The sequence below is a fragment of the Tachypleus tridentatus genome, chromosome 13, assembly GCF_004210375.1.
Source record: "Tachypleus tridentatus isolate NWPU-2018 chromosome 13, ASM421037v1, whole genome shotgun sequence".
Taxonomy (NCBI): domain Eukaryota; kingdom Metazoa; phylum Arthropoda; class Merostomata; order Xiphosura; family Limulidae; genus Tachypleus; species Tachypleus tridentatus.
The window spans coordinates 146,569,941-146,589,657 of record NC_134837.1 but is presented as its reverse complement, the minus strand read 5'-3'; the positions used below and the strand labels follow the sequence as shown (position 1 = coordinate 146,589,657).

General features: G+C 34.3%; 1 protein-coding gene across 1 annotated transcript in view; it reads left to right on the top strand.

Annotated features, from left to right (window-relative positions):
* Positions 1 to 13,292: 13,292 nt before the first annotated feature.
* The window catches only part of LOC143238576 (zinc finger protein ZIC 4-like), a 68,537-nt gene continuing 62,112 nt past the window's right edge, over positions 13,293 to 19,717 (top strand). Inside the window, exon 1 of the mRNA XM_076478931.1 lies at positions 13,293 to 14,213. The gene's annotated coding sequence lies outside the window, so the exon portion shown is untranslated. The remainder of the gene's footprint in view (positions 14,214 to 19,717) is intronic.

The window sequence follows — 19,717 nt, the reverse complement described above, 5'->3', positions numbered from 1 at the left end:
CATATATCCCAAAAATAGATCGATCGTACTGCAAAACACAGGTAATGACGCCGTCTGTGTGAAAAAATGACTATTAAGGGAAATCAGCGGGTCCAGCGAGCCTACACCGGCCGCCATGCTGAAAATATTGTAAAATGACCATTTCTTTCAATTAATTTGCACAAGGGTGTATGTAGGTGTTTACTCATTTTCTATTGATTTTGTAGCAATAAAGTTAGATTGAATGTTAGCTAATATGTCATTTTCATAACTATTTATGGTTTGGTTTGTTTTGAATTTCGAGCAAAGCTATTTGAGGGATATCTGCACCAGCCGTCCCTAATTTAGCAGTGTAAGACTAGAGGGAAGGTAGCTAGTCATCACCACCCACCGCCAACTCTTGGACTACTCTTTTCCCAACGTATAGTGGGATTGACCGTCACATTATAACTCCTCCATGACTGAAAGGGCGAGCATGTTTGATGTGATGGGGATTCAAACCCGCGTCCATCGGATTACTAATCGAGCGCCTTAACCACCCGGCCATGCCGGGTCAACTATTTATGATTGACTTAGAATTAAAATTTCACAAAGTAACATTATTTATATAGTCTACTTCTTCACGTTTATTTAAATTTCTATTGTACATTGCGATGGGTACATTACTTTGTAACTTAGCACTTTTTAAAATAAATGTATTTTATCCTAATTTATTTTTTCTCCGAGCAATGCAGTGTTTTGTATTTTTACTTTGCAGTCAGTGGAACGTTGTCCGCTCAAGATACCCTATATCAGAAAAAAATGATCAAAGTCAGAAATGCGTATACCAAATATGTAGAAATGGCTAAAGTTTTGGGGTCTGTTGATGAAATACATTTTCAACAAAAAATTATTTTAAAACGCCATGTCTTAATTATTTACTACTTTTTTTAATGTCGATATCAGCACATTTCTCATGTTTATAAGGGAGGACTGGCAAAATCAGTAACCATAAGTCGTTCTTTGAACCTAAATTCTAATCGTGTATACACATTCCACTCTTAACTATAATTTGTGTCCGCAGCATACATTTGTTAAGTGTTACCCTTCTACATAGGGCAGTTATGGTGCGATTCACTCACTCAATTACAATTAAACGGTATTAAACTGTTGTACTGTACGAAGAAAATTTCACAAAACTCTATCTTAAATTATTGCTAATTCTTACTGTTATAAACAACAATATCTATGCACATTAATACACTAAAACAAGACTTCTAATTATATTAGCTTACAATTCAGTGGTAACATATGATATATCTGTATTTGAGTTGTATGTTATGTAGTTCCTGCAACATATTTCCTACATTTATAGCTTCAATAAATATCGGTCCGACATGGCCAGGTGGGTTAAGGCGTGCGACTCGTAATCTGAAAGTCGTGGGTTTGCATCCCTGCTGCCCCAAAGATGCTTACCTTTTCAGCCGTGGGGGCGTTATAATGTTACGGTTAATCCCACTATTCGTTGGTAAAAGAGTAGCCCAAGAGTCTTACACTGCTAAATTAGGGACGGCTAGCGCAGATAGCCCTCGAGTAGTTTTGCGCGAAATAAAAAAAACAAACAATCATAAATATCACTGGAACTGCCATCCGATATTTAAGCTGTTTCGAAAGAAGATAAGTATTATATAGGAAAACGTAGTATTTTAGCAGCAGTATGTTGACCTAGTACGAGAACTTTGTATTTTCGAATTTTGTTTTACAGATATTTCCAATTTGACTTGGTTAAAATTATAAGATACGAACATCAGATAAAAATGGTTAGAAATTAAATATTAACAAATTTTTACTTAACAACTGACTTGGTTATTCTGATTCACGTCTTTAAAGTTTCTAAAAACTAAAATTGGTGATAGATATATAGCGCCTGTATCAATATGTTATTTTTATCATATTTCAATCAGCCTGATGAGCTCTGATATTGGGCCAAAGGCTTCATCAGCGCTGGATATAGCATATGTAGTGTAAAATGGATAATATTATAAAATTCTCTCTATTGCTTTCACTTATGGGTTTGTAGAATTTTTAAAAAAAGACAATTAAGAGGTTTGACTTGCTAACTCAATAGATGAGCGCTCTCTTAAGATCATGATATGGTTCACCAGAAGATACTGTGTGAATTGGTTTGACTTGATAACTTAGTAGATGACCACTGTCTTAAAATCATGATATGGTTCATCAGAAGGTACTGTGTGAATTGGTTTGACTTGATAACTTAGTAGATGACCACTGTCTTAAAATCATGATATGGTTCATCAGAAGATACTCTGTGAATTGGTATGGCTTGCTAACTTAGTAGATGAGTACTGTCTTAAAATAATGATATGGTTCATCAAGAAGATACTGTGTGAATTGGTATGGCTTGCTAACTTAGTAGATGAGTACTGTCTTAAAATAACGATATGATTCATCAAGAAGATACTCTGTGAACTGGTTTGGCTTACTAACTTAGTAGATGAGCACTGTCTTAAAATAACGATATGGTTCATCAAGAAGATACTCTGTGAACTGGTTTGGCTTGCTAAGTTAATAGATGAGCACTGTCTTGAAATAACGATATGATTCATCAAGAAGATACTGTGTGAACTGGTTTGGCTTGCTAAGTTGATAGATGAGCACTGTCTTAAAATAATGATATGGTTCATCAAGAAGATACTGTGTGAACTGGTTTGGCTTGCTAACTTAGTAGATTGGCACTGTCTTAAAATAACGATATGGTTCATCAAGAAGATACTGTGTGAACTGGTTTGGCTTGCTAAGTTAGTAGATGAGCACTGTCTTAAAATCATGGTATCAGAGTATGCTGTATAACGTTTTCTTTATAATGCTTCACAAATTTTAAATATTTTCCTTTAGTGTTTCTAATTTTATTGTTATGAGTAATTTTTATAATTTACGGTTAAAGTAATATGCACTTTTTGGTTCAAAATTTGAATATTCTTTTTTTTATTTCTTAGGTCCAGTTTTTGTGAGAAACTTTGTTTTAGACTAAGATTTGTGACAGCATAAACTCTGCTATGTAGGTATAGTAAGTATTTTGTGACTTTCCAGGTGTTTTTTTTTATAACTTTCATTCAATGTGTGACTTGCGTGTCATATTATAATTATTAGTGATTCATGAATTATTCATGATAGATATTCGGTAAATGTTTTGAACGTTGGCAACTTTTCATTTGTATAAATATAGTAACTTGTGGACAATTATATATTAACTTTTACAACGTAACAAAATATGTCGCGCTATTTGGTGTTAATTGATATATAACGTGTTTAAGCAGTGTATCTGGTACACGTCGAGTGTTTGTTCACAATTTAAATGTTGTATAACGTGTTTCTTCATCTAATGTTTGGTTGTTTGTTTGAAATTAAGCACAAAGGGATATCTGTGCTCTGCCTACCACGGGTATTAAAACCCGGTTTTTAGCGGTGTGAGTCCGCAGGCATTCCGCTGTGCCACTAGAAGGCCTTAGTCCAGTGAACCGCACATACTTATCAAGGGTAAGTACTAATGGTTTTTATTTGTTTCTGATAATAGTGTGTGACTGGAAAATTATTTCAATTCTTTCTACCCTTCATATTGTTTTAAGATATTTTATTAGGCTCACCTTCGGGGCCCGGCATGGCCAAGCGTGTTAAGGCGTGCGATTCGTAATCTGAGGGTCGCGGGTTCGCATCCCCGTCGCGCCAAACATGCTTGCCCTTTTAGCCGTGGGGACGTTATAATGTGACAGTCAATTCCACTATTCATTGGTAAAAGAGTAGCCCAAGTAGGAGACAGTGAGTGGTGATGACTAGCTGCCTTTCCTCTAGTCTTACACTGCTAAATTAGGGACGGCTAGCACAGATAGCCCTCGAGTAGCTTTGTGCGAAATTCCAAAACAAACTTTTGCCTTTGAGTCGGCTACTTTTTGTTAACACTTGAAGTAAAATTAATTTGCTTTGTTATTATCACAAATGAGCTACGATATTCGAAGATATAACTTCCCTAACAGCCATCAGTATATAATATTAATAATTTTAAAGATAAATATCAATTGAAGAACCCAACATATAGAAATTGAAAGCACCTAATTATTCCATGTAGTGGATTGTATTTCTTTTGGAACTTGCAATAGTCTTCTTGCAAAATACAGAAAAATTTACAAGTATACTTAATTTATTACGTTCACAACAACTAATATGGTGGCTTTAATCTTCATAATGGCAGAAGAATATTATAACTGGACAGTTTGTTTGTTTCTTATTAAGCAAAAAACTACATAAAGGCCACCACGAGTATGGAAACCCAGTTTATAGTAGTATAAGTCCGCAGATATACAACTGTGCCACCAGGGGGAAGAACTTGTTTGTTTGTTTTGGGAATTTCGCACAAAGCTACTCGAGGGCTATCTGTGCTAGCCGTCCCTAATTTAGCAGTGTAAGACTAGAGGGAAGGCAGCTAGTCATCACCACCCACCGTCAACTCTTGGGCTACTCTTTTACCAACGAATAGTGAGATTGACCGTCACATTATAACGTCCCTACGACTGAAAGGGCGAACATGCTTGGTGTGACGGGGTTTCTAACCTGCGACTCTCGAATTACGTAACTAAACGGATAAGTTAATTAAATATTTAACATTTACGTAAAAATGTACGTTAACGTGACGAAAAAAAAATAAAAATATTCAACGAAAACCTTATACATAAAATTAAAGTTAATCTAGAATAGTTATTGTGCTGTATTAGTAATCATTATAATGATAAATTTCACACACATATACATATGTATCTAATATAATTATATTTTTCTTAGCGTTTATTTTGGCTTTTTGTTATAATGTTTTCCGTTGAAGTTAATTTAGTCATTAAAACCGTAACTGTGAAATATCTATATAGCGGTAGCAGCAGGCAAAGCAATGGGTGTCATCGGCTAAAAATGTCAGAGATAAAATCATCTGTATTACAATGGCCAAAAGAAGTCCAGTGGCTAGTGCCGTATTGTAGTTCCGAGGTTCTATGGTTCGCGCTTCTTTCCTCATAGACAAAACTGTTGTGCTGCTCATTTTATAATCTTGGGTGCGTTATAAGGGTAACGGCACCTCCCAGTATTCAATTAGAGTATCTCATGAGTTGACAGCACATGTTGTTGATTAACTGCCTTCTCTCTTATTCAGTGTTTCACAAAACTTAGGCGGAGGAGTTAGTGGACTCCATAATGACAATAAAATTTAGCAAAACAAGAATTTCTAGAATGTTAACATTAACCGCAAACTTATCTTAGTTAGTTTTTAGTTATCATCATTAGATTCCATCAAGGAACACAACGCCGCAATCGCTTGCGGATTCTTCAACAGGTATTTAAGTGAGTAGGTTGTTAGTTCGCCCAATGCACCGAGCCGTCCCTAATTTAGTAGTGTAAGACTAGAGGGAAGGCAGCTAGTCATCACCACCCACCGCCAACTCTTGGGCTACTCTTTTACCAACGAATAGTGGGATTGACCGTCACAGTATAACGCCCCCTCGGCTGGGAGGGCGAGCATGTTTGGCGCGATGCGGGCGCGAACCCGCAACCCTCGGATTACGAGTCGCACGCCTTACGCGCTTGGCCAATCCAGGCCAGCAGACTCATCCTACTACATTGTAATGCAATGAGTTGCGCACATGTTTGTAAGCACAGTCCTGTAATGTTTGGCGTAATGATTATCATTCCTCATGTCAAATTCAGTTTCTCTACTTGGACTTCAAAATCTAAGTGGTAAAAATCCCATCTTGGATAAGTAAGTAGTAGCAAATGGAATCATAATACAAATTGTTTTTCCTACAATTTCTAGGAACTCTCCAGTTCTCTTAATCCCTTACTCTAATAGTGTATTTTCTTATAAACTCTTGTCTTAATGTTCGTTGAAAGAAATCTCCAACAAGAGCTGTTTTTATAGTAACCAACATACATGTCATTATTTTACAATACATAAAAACTCGCAAATATATGATATACTTCCTACTTTTTTAATGAACCTATAACGTGGAGTTTTAGGCGTTTCTTCTTTATTTGTACACGTTATTTCTGCTTTTATAGCTTTGTTTTTAAAGTCTCGAGCGTCAGATGTGCTTCGAGGTCTACAAACTATTCCTTTCCATGAAAAGGAAACTTTGCAATGAACTACTAAATAGACCTCTGAGTCTGTCGATAAACCGTGGAAGACTCAATGGTAAGTCAAACAGTTTTAACGCTAAACAAAATTTGGTTTCGATACTCGTGGTGGATATAGTACATATTGCTCATTGTGCTGCTTTGTGCTTAATAACAAACAAACCTATTTCGTTTCAAAAACCTAGAATAGGGGAGTTATATATATTACATCAGTACCATAGGTTTTCTATAAATTTGCTAAATGTGCTAAAAGGTTTATAAACATGCATATTTATTTATGCAAAAGAGAGTATATCTACCATACCTTGCAATGTTTCATAAAGGGAAAGTAATAAATAACAAATAATATCGGTCGCGCTATTTTATTAATGGATATATTGCAAGTCCAATTCATGAAACGATAGGCAGTATGAATTACCAGAGAAAGGAAAGTATATTTGTGTCAAATATATATTTTAAAACCGTATCCCAGAATCCCCCACTAGACTGGAATTACAACATGATGAAAACGAAAGAAGTAATTCCTCGCTAATGGGATGATTATTGGATTCTAGAATATTATCAATACATCTTTCACTTTTTGGTGAATAAAGTTTGTATTAATAGCTTTATTAAGCTTAATTGTTCACGTAAAAATAAGTTCTTAAATTCTGTTTTTATAGAAAAAAGTTATTTTTCGTTAACGATGCTGGAACAAATTTTTACCACTTGAATATCACTCGTAAATTATTACTAGAAGTTAATCGGAAATAATGCTTTATGTGAAGAGATGAGACGAAGACGAAACAATAAATTTTGATCAGTTATAAACAAAAACAGTGAAAATTAATGTTTGATGTTCAGCACACAACGTTATCCGGAGTGCGCTTCGCATGGATCGAAACCCTAATTATAATGTTATAAATCCTCAAGAATTCCGCTGAGCCACCACGGAGGGATACTGAGAAAAAATATATTTACATAAAAAGTGGTTGAATTAATTATTATCCTTCTTTCCTGTTACCACACCTATTTTCCTGTTGTAAATATAAATTATACATCGTGGTGTCACGCTACAATGTCTTTAAACCTGTAGGAATACATTAACTTGGACGCTAAATGGCCGGGAACAAGTTGCTGACAATAGCGTAATAAACTACAGAGAGATTAAGCAAACAATGTTTGTAATAGTATTTAATAGGAAGTATCTACTGTTCATAACGACAATGATTATTTTTGAGCTGATTCCATAATTACGATATGTCATTAAACTAAGAGTTTTTGTATTATTTTTTTCCTTTTACTGATTACACAATCGTTAGAGTATATATTGTAATAATTAGTTCTAAATACCACTCAGTGTTGATTAAAAGGAAGTACAGGATGTGAATAAACTGGTGATCCGCTTTGTTTATTGTTTTTTTTTTACAATTTCGAAGTTTTTTGTTATCGTTAAGGAATTTTACAAAGTTTGAAATAAAAGTTCCATCTAATGTTAGTGTCCAAACTTTGAAGGTACCTTTATGACAGATTGTTGTAAATAGTGATATATATATATATATGTATATGAAATCCTTATTTATAGCACTATTTGAATAATAACCAGAGTGAATATTGCTACATTTCTCTTGACATTTGTCAAATATCTCAGTCACAGTCTGTCTGGAAGTATTAATTTCTCGTAAACTGATGTTTGACAGACATTTGAGCCTTAAGATTAATAACATAATTTCTGGTAAAGAAAAAAAAAGTTTACTAGTTAGATTATATGCCTATAGGCGGGGGCTTATAATTTCTGGTTCTCTTTCATGACTTATGCAAGTAGATTTCCGTATAAAATCAAGTTACACACCATATATCATTTTAAATCAAATAATGTAGATAGCGCCTCGTTGAATATACCGCTACTTGTGCTATCTGTACATGATTAGAAGACAACAGGAAAAGTAAGGACTCACTGAATGCACACGGATAGCAATTCAAGCTCTGCTATCTTTTTAACTTTTGTGTTAATGTGTTTTTAACAAAAACCAAATTGAGTTAAATTCTTCTTTTAATTTTGAGCAGTCAAAATACAAGTTTGAATAAGTCTAACAATCACGTTTAATAAATCACTTCAGGTGCCTCTTCTTTCGTTCACCAGTTGTTATATGGTGTGTGTTATTAAATGTGGAAATTTCTTGCTGCTATTGTTATTTGTGTGTGTTGTTTTTTTACACGTCGATAACGAAATGGGAGACAGCATCCAAAGTTTTTCAGAGATGGCCTTTTTTCGACTTATTTCATATAAACATCTTTCGCATACACACACAGACATATATTTTTCTCTACACTATAACTCTCGTCTGAAAATTATAGCTTCATAGTTTTTCCTGATGTTATCGATGGCGGCTGGGAAGACCGCTCACCGGGTCCGCCGCGGCATTGTGCCGACTCCCCACGGTGAAGCGAACAAAGCACGAGCCTACCATCCCGGACTGGGGCCGCCCGCAGTGCGGTCTCCGCCATCTTTGCCGGCTCAGCGTGAGACAAGCCGTTGGAAATATACTAGGCCCATTGGCGAGTTACTGGATGAACCTGTGTTTGAAAGACCGGGTGACATACGCTCTCCCTCCAAGTAATGACATCGATACACGACTAAAACATTACCAGCCACTCAAGAATGACGTACCAGTAGAGTCGGAACACGAAAGAACGTCTACTTTTTCAACTATATCTAAAATGAATAAACATAACTTATTGACACATTCAAGTGGAATTTATTACTCTTCTTTTTTTTTTACACGAATAAGTGAATGAAAACTATCCACATATTGAATTCAGTGAAAACTATCCACATATTGAATTCAGTGAAAACTATCCACATATTGAATTCAATCTTTCAACATTATTTGCCGATTTAATTTTAGACAAATTTAATTTAAGTAATCCTTACTTTAAGTTATATGTATGTAGCTGTATACACGCACGGGAGCATCCCGAATTGTGATTAGTTATATACACGCACGGGAACACACCAAATTGGGATTAAGTTGTAACTATATACACGCACGGGAATATCTCAAACTGTAATTAGTTTGTAAGTATATACACGCAAGGGAACACCTCGAATTGTGATTAATTTGTAACTATACACGCACGGGAAAATCCCAAATTGTGACTATATATATAGTTTGTAACTATATACACAGAGGAGAACATCTCGAATTGTGATTAAATTGTAACTATATACACGAATTGGGATTAAATTGTAACTATACACGCACAGGAAAATCCCGAATTGTGATTAGTTTCTAACTATGTAATTTGTTTACTGTTCATTTTTCCTTCTGGATTACAAAATCACTGTAATCAAATGAGACAAATACCACTTCGCTTGAAAGAAAATAATCAGAGAAGATATCTTTAATGGTGGACTGCTTTATCAAATTTTATAAATACCGTGGTTTCAACAATATTTTAATACATTTGGTGTTTCAACGCTTTATATGTGTTTATATATATATATATATATACACACATATAAAATATACTTTGTGATGCATACAACTATTACAAGAAACAAATTCAATCAGAGATACAAGCAAAAGAAAGCTATAATCGTTTCTATTAAAACTTGTCATAGTAATTTACATCTATTCTGATAGATAAAATAATAACATTTCTTTATTTCCACGTATACTAAGGTGTACTTAATGAAACAAATTACGATTTGAGCACATGAGTTAGTGAGGTGTTATAAATCATATTGTTCCTGAATGCGGCAGAACACCTTATTTATTATTCAGCAAACGGACTTTTCAAACTGTATATTTTTTATATAATGAGTAGCTAGATAATATGCATTTCATCATATATATTAATTTTTAAAATAAAAATACAGTAAAAATAAATAAATGAGCAATCAGGATTAAGTGAAGGTCATTTTGTTGTAACATGAGGATGTCTTGTTAAGTGTTTAATTTTGTTCAGAGATTTGTTTGCCATCATTCTTTTTTTGTAATTCACATATAATTTATTGTTGAGTTTAATATAGCATTGAAGGTTTTATTATGTGCACCCTAATGTCGGCCTGAAGACATTTATAGCATCGCTTTTCATAGTTTGTTTAAACACACAGTTTTGCAATGGTTTTAGTAACTTTCATTGGCAGTGATTTATTCGTTTTAAAATGTTTTAAAAAATGCGGTAATACTCATTATTTGGAAGGAGAGTTTGACTGATTTTGAGTTTTCACTTTAGTTTTCAATGGTATCGGTTAGGAATAGAGATAGCTGAACTGTTACTATTTCATGGTTATTCACTTTAAGATCTTTGAAGCACAATGATTGGTTGATGTGACTATTTTTATAGTAGAATGTGTCATAACATATCGAACTCGCAATAATATGTTAGGAAAATCAGTCCATTAAATAATACCTCACAACTAGCTGATTAACATAATCAGCTCTAGATCTTTACACTTCACTCTGATATTCACACTTTAACAGCAAAACTTCACACTCTAAAACGTGACTCACATACCGCAATTTAACTGGCAGACCTCACATCTAAAATCTTTATATTAATAGGCCTGGCATGGCCGAGCGCGTAAGGCGTGCGACTCGTAATCCGAGGGTCGCGGGTTCGCGCCCGCGTCGCGCTAAACATGCTCGCCCTCCCAGCCGTGGGGGTGTATAATGTGACGGTCAATCCCACTATTCGTTGGTAAAAGAGTAGCCCAAGAGTTGGCGGTGGGTGGTGATGACTAGCTGCCTTCTCTCTAGTCTTACACTGCTAAATTAGGGACGGCTAGCACAGATAGCCCTCGAGTAGCTTTGTGCGAAATTCCAAAACAAACAAACAATTATATTAATAATTTAACTTTATAACCTTACACTTGATTTAGGTATTCACTTTAATTTGTAAATCACTTTTAACTTAATTTCTAATTTAAAATCTTACATTTGACTTGAATATTCTCTTTAATTAGTTCCCCCATGGGACAGCGATAAGTAGATGGATTTGTAACGCTAAAATCAAGCGTTTGATTCCCCTTGATGAACACAGCACATAGACCGATTTGGTTTTGATACAAGAAAAACACACACTCTTTAATTAATACAAAATTAATAATATTAACCCATTCATCCTAGATATTTACGTGGGCTCATATATTTATACGTTAAAAAATGGAAAAACTCCTATCTAACTTACTGATATTAACACTATTATTTCTATAACTTTGCACTTAAGTCAGTGCATGTAATTTAGCACAGCCACATCGTGACGTTTGCTGTATTAACGGAGGGGATTCGAACCCCTCAGTTTAGCGTTGCAAATCCGAAGACTTACCGCTGTCTCGGTGCGGGTCACTTAATTCAGATATCTGCAAATTTTTAATCGCGAAATGCTTATTAGACATATTTCCTGAGTTTTTATACTATCATTAAGTTAGTCTTACATCGTATACGGTTGTAGAATAAAATATACAACTTTTAGATTTAACATATTTAATATTTATTCAAGTGGATGGTAGAAGGTCTTGCTTATTTGCAGAAAGGTAAATAAAATAAACCGCAGCTCATGACGTCAATGCAGTACAATAGATTAGAAACGTATTGCCGCTAGATCCACGTATCCTCATTTCTTTCAAACCAAAAAAAAATTCTTCATCAGTTGGCTTTAACTAATGCTGAAGAACAAACACGTAAATAGGTCTTTGCAGGCTTCCAGTGTCTCAGCGGTATGTCTGGGGACTTACAACGCTAAAAACCGGGTTTCGATACCCGTGGTTGGCAGAGCACAGATACCCCATTGTGTAGCTTTATGCTCAATTCAAAACAACAAGGTCTTTGCAGTTTCACGTCTTTCTGCCTTAGAGTGATAGCGAAACGCTCTTTCTTGATAAATAACGTAGTAAAAATATCTTATTTGTTTGGAGTTCTCGATTTTCTTTTCAAAGCATATTATGAAATTTCAATTAAAACTTAATTTTGAACTTTCCTTTTTATCTTATTCACAATTTGGAGCACACTCTCTAACGTACCTCAGTCTGATACGATAATGTAAAAATGTTTTATTTAGACTATAATTTTAAACCTTTGAACTTCATTTTCAAAACTCTTGCGACCCAATTCAAGGTTCATCTGGAAATGTATGCGTTAGAGTGGTAAAAGATGACGCTAGCACTTCATTATAACTGTACCTGCCATAGAAATAAAAATGCCATTTTAATTTTCTAGAAATGTAAATATCTTTGTTGGGTTTTAACCAAAATAGTTTTTTATTACAATGTGCTCAAAGTTCTCAGCTTACAAATAAGACCGCTACTTTGAATTCTTCTTTTTGGCATAGTAGCCTATAATGATTTTCAGTGTGGCATGCAGTCATCTATTTTTAATAAGTTGGGATCAGAATCAGACAACATAAGCCCTTCGAGACAACCAGTATGTGATAATATACCAAAACATTCAATAGTTTTATGTTGCTTTTGTTATTTTTTTCAATATAAAATAGAATCGTGGCTGTCACAAAGTTATCTCAGAAAGTTCGTCAAAAGAAAAGTACAAAAGCCAACATTATCTCGGTATGGTGCACAACAACTGTGCGAGTTAATCATCATATACTTGACAGAAAGAAAAGTCCTCTATTCTTAAAGTTAAGCTACATAAGAAAATTTAGGTTCAGTCAACCGAATCACGCACTCAGTATGGGGCACTGTCGTTTTTTATCTTATCAGAACGTGACCCAAATCTAAATATTACATATATTATACATAGTTACAAGAATGAAGACTTTTTAAATTTTCTACATATGTTTATTATAATCGCAATAATACATTGCACTGAGTTAATTTAATCGTAAATTTTTTCCCAATGCTTCTATATTTGCCCATAAAACTGAGTAATAAAACGTACACGGAAGCTAAAACTACAGTTACGTAGATACGAATATGCTACTTTCTTTGACCGTTATGACAATAAGGATATATTTTCTTGTTTGGAGATTCAGTGAATTACTTTTATTTCTGTGACCTTTTTTTTTGTTTTTGTTTTTTTCTTTCGTGTGCATCAGTCTCTTGCTGCGTTCGGGCGTGAAATTTCAGCGCTTGTACGACTCGATCTACCACGGTTCTTGAGTTTCCTCGACAGAATTACTGTTCCAAGAGTTGGACCAGAACTCGTGTGATGAGCCCCAACCGTGCCCAAATCCCACACTGATATGAGCCTCATCTGTCAAGCTCGGCAGGAGCGTGGAGCGAGTTCACGCGGTTCTCTCCGGGCGGACAGCCAAGGAATATGGTAGACGATCTATGGTAGCCCTCCTAACAACATAAACCCTCTTGAAAGACGGCAGAAAACCCCAGGTTTCGGCTCTGCCACGATAGTTCTGCATTCACTGTTAGAGGTTTTCCGATAACTACTAAAACCTTTTTCGTTTAGCTAAGACTGGCTATATAAACCATCTCCAAGCCATCTCTTGCTTACTTGAAATCACTGTGATAGATCGGTGTAGGTGGATGATGAAGTTGGGCGTTCTTTTGTAGGTGGAACGTCTGGACTATGTACAGCAACAGTCGACGCTATTTCTAGCAATATCACAAATTAGTGTTATTTAGTGAAAATATTAGCTACTTGACTTTACTGCAGAGTCATTCTAAATGACATAAAACAACAACTATGGTTACTGATAAGATATTGGACTGAAATAATGTGCAATGTAACTGAACAGAATTTATAAGATATATGTGCTAACAATACAATGTAGCACAATCGTGTAGTTATTTTCTTATCGTTTTACTCGTTGCATATGCTCTTAGTTTGTTTTTTTTCCTTTTATTACTCCACCATAAACCCTTTACACGTACATTTGTTCCACTATATCACTTACTACTTCCTTATTTTGTTCAACTTTTTTTCTTCTAATTCATTTCTCTACATCTTTAGTTCTGATGCTAAGTTCGTATCCAAAAATTATCCCATGTTCAAGAAACAAATTTCCGAAATTAAAGAGTTGTCTTGAAACATCTTTCGCTTTGACTACAGCACGGAAGCTAGTAAGAGCCTTTTACCAACCATCAAACAACTGGTTTGCCATGAGGGGTAAGTTACAGTTATATGCATATTTTCATAAATTTAAGTTATTATTCTAAGTTACATATATTTTCTACAATTACATACCTGTACTGTCACTTCAAAGGGTGTGAATAAAAATATTGTCTGTTACTTAAGTTTCCGCCAAGAAGAGTTGTATTTTTAAGCATTATATTAATGTATATGATGACTTTTGTTTTCAAATAAAACAGGTGTTATCTTCTTACTTCTTGTTTTTAATCTAAATGACATATTATAAATAACTTTATATATTTGGGATTCTTTTCGTTTCAAATGAGAAACTAGTAAATGCAGGACATTTAAACACATGTAATGAACAATCTCTTTGCATATTCCAGATATTAGATGAAGCATGTAGTTTGTTACTATTGTCAAATATTATAAACCCTAACATATGCTTAAGTTGTTTTTAACACTAACAAAAATGTATTTTTCTTTCATCAGTGTTAGTATATAATCTTATTTCATAAACTTAAAGATAAGATTTTCTTTGTGTGGTTCTTCATTTATTAATTATTATTTGTCACACAGCAAGAAATTTAAACGCTTAGATTTCAAATAACGTGTAAAATAGGTACAAGATATATTGCCTTAAAAAGGCGAAAAAACCTCAAGTTTTTTGTAATCACGAACACACATATTCCTTGTATGTGTTTCAAACCAAATTAATTCAATTGCGAAGCTTGGAGAATGAAAAGCCTTGATGAAACAGTATCTACAGGAAACTTTATGTATTATTTATCTCAAATTAGTATTATATTTTTCATTAAAAATATTAATACTTTGTAACAATGTCACTTGCTCAAAATTTCACACAAGCCAACATGCAGGATGTTCGAATGTCAAGACATTTTTCATAGAAATCCTAAGAATTAGTATGTTGAAACAAATGATAATTGTTTCAGTTATTCACATATCTGTGATCTCACAAAATAATGCAACAATGTCTTAAAAGTGATTTTGTAAAATAAACGAAATATTGCAAAAAGAGTCAAAATATTTTCTAATTTACTTTAATCACTATCATCAGATCTCGAAATTAACATTTTCAAATTCTTCGGTATGAAATAAGATTAATGTGCTAAAAGAAGCTAACAACCAAAACATTTTATTATAATTGTTATTACACAAAAACAGGAAGAATCAAACTTATATTTCATTACATAGTGTAAAAGGCATGGCATGGCTAAGCGGTTATAGGAGCACTCGACTCCCAATTTGAGTTGCGGGTCAAACCTCTTTACCGGAGATACCCTTTCAACTGGGGAGGAGCGTTGTAATTTTCGATCAATCCTACTTTCGTTGATAACGAATAGACTAAAATTTTATAGTGAGTGGAGCTGTCAAATTGCTTTTCTTCTAAACTATAATTTATAATTTAAAGACGACTAGTGTGGATATCTCAAGGACAGCTCTCACGAAATTCTACAAATTCTTGATGATGAGAAACCCACTTGAAATAAAAATGTATCTCAGAACAGGTGGTATAAGTATTAACTTTTTAATACCCATAGCACAAAGTTCAGGTATAAAACGTTCCAGAAAAGTTAAATATTGAATGTGAAACATTTTCCTGATGGGTATCTTACATTCCTTTAAAAGGCTCCGGCATGGCCACGTGGATAAGGCACTCAACTCGTAATCCGAGGGTCGTGGATTCGAATCCCCGTCTCACCAAACACACTCGCCCCTTTAGCCCTGAGGGTGTTATAATGTGATGGTCATTCCCACTATTTGTTGGTAAAAGAGCAACCCAAGAGTTGACCGTTGGTGGTGGTAACTAGTTGCCTTCCCACTAGTCTTGCACTGCTAAACTGGAAATAGCCCTTGTATAGCCTTGCGCGAAATTCAAAAACAAACAAACAAACTCTTTTATAGAGGCTGGTATAGCCTGGTGGGTATGGACGCTTGACTCACTACTAGAGAGTCACGAGTTCGAATCCCCATCATCGAACATGCTCCTTCTATATACGGTTGCCGACTGCGTCAGCCGAACGCGTCAAGGAATAGCCCAAGAGTTGGCTGTGGATAGTGATGAATAGCTGCCCTCCACCAAGTCTTACACTGGTAAATTAGGGACGGCTAGAACAGATAATTCTGGTGTAGCTTTACGCAAAAATTCAAAACAAACAAAATATTGTGATTGTATTAAGATAAATTTCAAGATTGATATATTCTAGAAGAAATCTCAACTTTTGAATCAATTAATTTGTCAAAGATTTACCGATAATCAGGCCAAGACACTCACAATTAACTAGGGCAGCTGTTCATTTTTTGGACCGGAAACAAACCCAAATATATACTCTCATTCCAAATAAACAATTCCTCTTTACTAAAATCCCTTTTGACGAAAATATTTCGCATATTTATGGCGCATATTTTGCACTTTACTACTTTGTGAAGATAACGAATTATTGAGGCTTCACTTTTTGTCATAAAAAAAGGGGTTTATCGTGCTTTATAAAAACTATTTACATATGGTAATACTGTGGTGGATATCGCTACAAATGCGATACATAGAACCACAAGTAATATTTTAGCACCTATTTATTTAGTTCACAGCAACTGTCTGACAATCCGATAGCACAATTCTGTCAAGAGTATACTTATGACCTGAGGATTATTTCACAGCCTTTTCCGAAGAAAGATATCCATATAATAAAATTATTAAAAGACGTAAAGGCATAAGATAGCACTTATAATAAAGAATTAAATATTCGAGATTCTCTATAGAAGTAGAAAAAAACTCCAACCGTATAGCGTTTACTATAGCAAAGGGCTTTGAAACTCACTCTAAGCAGATCCGAAGCAATATTCTCACCTGCAAAGCGAAGGTTATATTTATGATGAAGTTTCCGACTTAAAAATTTATTGTGATAAAACTGGACATATTTCTTTGTAGAGTTAACAACGCAATAAAGAAGGATATAAAGTTGAAGAAGGTTCCAGTTGAAGTAATTTGGAATCACACCAAACTCCCTTCTACCGCATATTAAGTTATTCAATAGAGCTCCAATGACTTTGTACCTTTGGTCTACTTATAATGGTCTTGTTAACCGAAGTGTATTTGCAGTAAAAGGTTTACAAAATGTTTTTCAAGATGTACAGTGTAAAATTACGTCGCTGCCCTTCGGAGAAACTTTTTAGAATAGATATTAGAGTATGTACTAGTGGGTATTATAGTGAAACATACAGAAAATAGTTTTATTTGTTGGTTTTTGAATTTCGCGCAAAGCTACAGGAAGGCTATCTGCGCTAGCCGTCCGTAATTTAGCAGTGTAAGACTAGAGGAAAGGCAGCTAATCATCACCACCCACCGCCAACTCTTGAGCTACTTTTTACCAACGAATACTGGGATTGATCATACATTATAACGCTCCCACAGCTGAAAGGGTAGGCATGTTTGGTGAGACGGGGATTCGAACCCGCAACCCTCAGATTATGAGTCAAGCGCCTTCACCGCCTGGCCATGCCGGGCCGTGAGAAAATAATTCTGGAGGGGATATGAGACCAGGAAGCTTTTTTTGTAAGTACGAACAAGCCTTATTTTCTACCAGTTATTATTAAATATTTATTATTCTTAGCATTTATACGTAAACTTTAAATGACATTAAAACTAAGAACATATTTCACAGTTGAAGTGTTTGTCAGTTTAACTACTCTCCTTAATGGATGGTGACAGAAATAAAAGTATCACCTATTTTAACAGTATTATATGTCGCTAAATAAACGTCATTAATGGAAGTAGTATTGTCGACTACGAAAATAGTGTAGAAAGTGTTGTTCAGTTTTTATATTGAACCACTGATAATTACTGTAACATTTAGGGGAAAGATTAATATTAGTCGTGGTTATCAAACATTAATCATTTCTGATGTGTAGGTTACAAAAAAGTTAAGTCCTTTCGTCCTTTGTTTTCTTCTTCGCTTTTTTCTAAATATCACCGAACATGGTAGTGTGTAGCATCTAGGGATGGATGCATATTATGTACTGCTCATTATAGTTTCAAATATTTCTTGTAACATTCTAAGAGGCTTTTGTAAACACATAACTTAGGTTTTAGAGGTTTTCAGAACCTATTAAGACCTCCAATTTAATCAAAACGCATTGTTAAGGTAAAAACTGGCGAGTAGTGTAACAGTCAAACGTTCTACTGATTATGGCATCAGAAGGGTTAGTTCACCAATTCTTAACGTTATTGTGATGATTTACACAACAAGATGTTGCATTTTAACTTGGGAAATGCAAAAGCAGTTTGGAGTTTTACTAGTTTCAACAAAAGGTGTCCATCTATCAAGACAACTCATTACACCAGGTTAAAACTATTACTTTCAGAGCGACTGCTATTCATTATAAAATATTCGTTAGACTATTTTACAAAACAGGGAAGAAAAATAAAAAAATAAAAAATAAGAATGATGTAGAAATGACAATGCTAGAAAGTACGAAAACAAGATATGGATGAATATACAACACCATAGAAAAATATCTACATAAGTAGCCACTGAGTTAGTGTTACAAACGTATGGGTATTACCCATTGCAAAACTTTATAGCATTATTCAGTTTTAAATGTTTTTATTCAAACCAAAACTTATTAAAATAAAAACAATTCAGTATTTAGTTTGTGGAATGATTTGGTTGCTTATGTGTGGATTTTTCTATGGTTTTGTTTATTTATTTCCAACTTATTTCTGTATGTTTTGGGATAGCCATCCCTACACTATCATTTTTTTTTTTTTTTTACAAATGAAATCCATTCGTAAAAAATAATTCCACAAACTTATTATAGTAAATAGATTTTGTTTTATTTACCTTTGAAATACAACCAAATTTCCAGTTTATTCTTAAATATCATATTCTATAGACATTTATTTGTTTATTAGAAACTGAGGCATTTAATATAATATAGGTTTGTCTTTCCATTCACTGAGACTAAAAACCAAGGTGAAAACATCTAGAATTACCAAAAATGTCATTATGGTTGATTTGCTATCTCAACATTACTTTTCCGAAATCTGCGAAACATTTGTGGTTAAATTAGTGTCTTTATTGCAACAGTAATTTGAATACAGGGTTTCTAGAATAATACAAAAGATATTGAAATTTATAAGTCCACTCGTCTTTGGTCTAGCTTTATTAACTACAGCCTGCATTTTATAAAATTGTTGTTTGGAATAAAGTTACACAGAAGGATATCACTCCCCTTACCACTACGGATATCGAACCCCGGCTTCTCATATTGTAAGTCACAAGCATACCGCTGTGTTACTGGGGAGTGTTTTATAAAGAACACAATAACGTGTATGCGTTTCTTTTACTTTAATTTAATTATGGCTAAACTTTACTGTACTTGATACTATCAATGAATAAACTTAACCTTATTCTGCTATATAACATTAGACATTTTGAAAAAAAACATGATAACCTTTTCATATGTTGCTGTACTAAATGTCTAGTGTATTTATATCTGCTGCTAGTTTACATCGAAAT